Here is a 238-nt window from a genome sequence, read left to right as displayed (position 1 = left end):
CACCGCGGCGGGGACACCGACCCGGCGTATCTCCAGCAGAGAAATAACGACTGCTGTAGTTAATAAGTTAGCGGTGTGGGGGATGTATGTGTGTTTGGTTTTGGGTTGGTTTTGGGTTTTTCTGGTTGCTTGGTTTTTAATTTGTTTTCTTTAAATCTGGTTATTTTGAGGAGTTGTGAATTGCTGCACTTGTGACACACAACTAGTGGGAGGGAGTGTTTGCGTGTGTTGTCACGGC

Source organism: Nestor notabilis, unplaced genomic scaffold (genome assembly GCF_000696875.1).
Source record: "Nestor notabilis isolate BGI_N333 unplaced genomic scaffold, ASM69687v1 scaffold8629, whole genome shotgun sequence".
Taxonomy (NCBI): Eukaryota; Metazoa; Chordata; class Aves; order Psittaciformes; family Psittacidae; genus Nestor; species Nestor notabilis.
Note: the sequence above shows the minus strand (reverse complement) of the source record.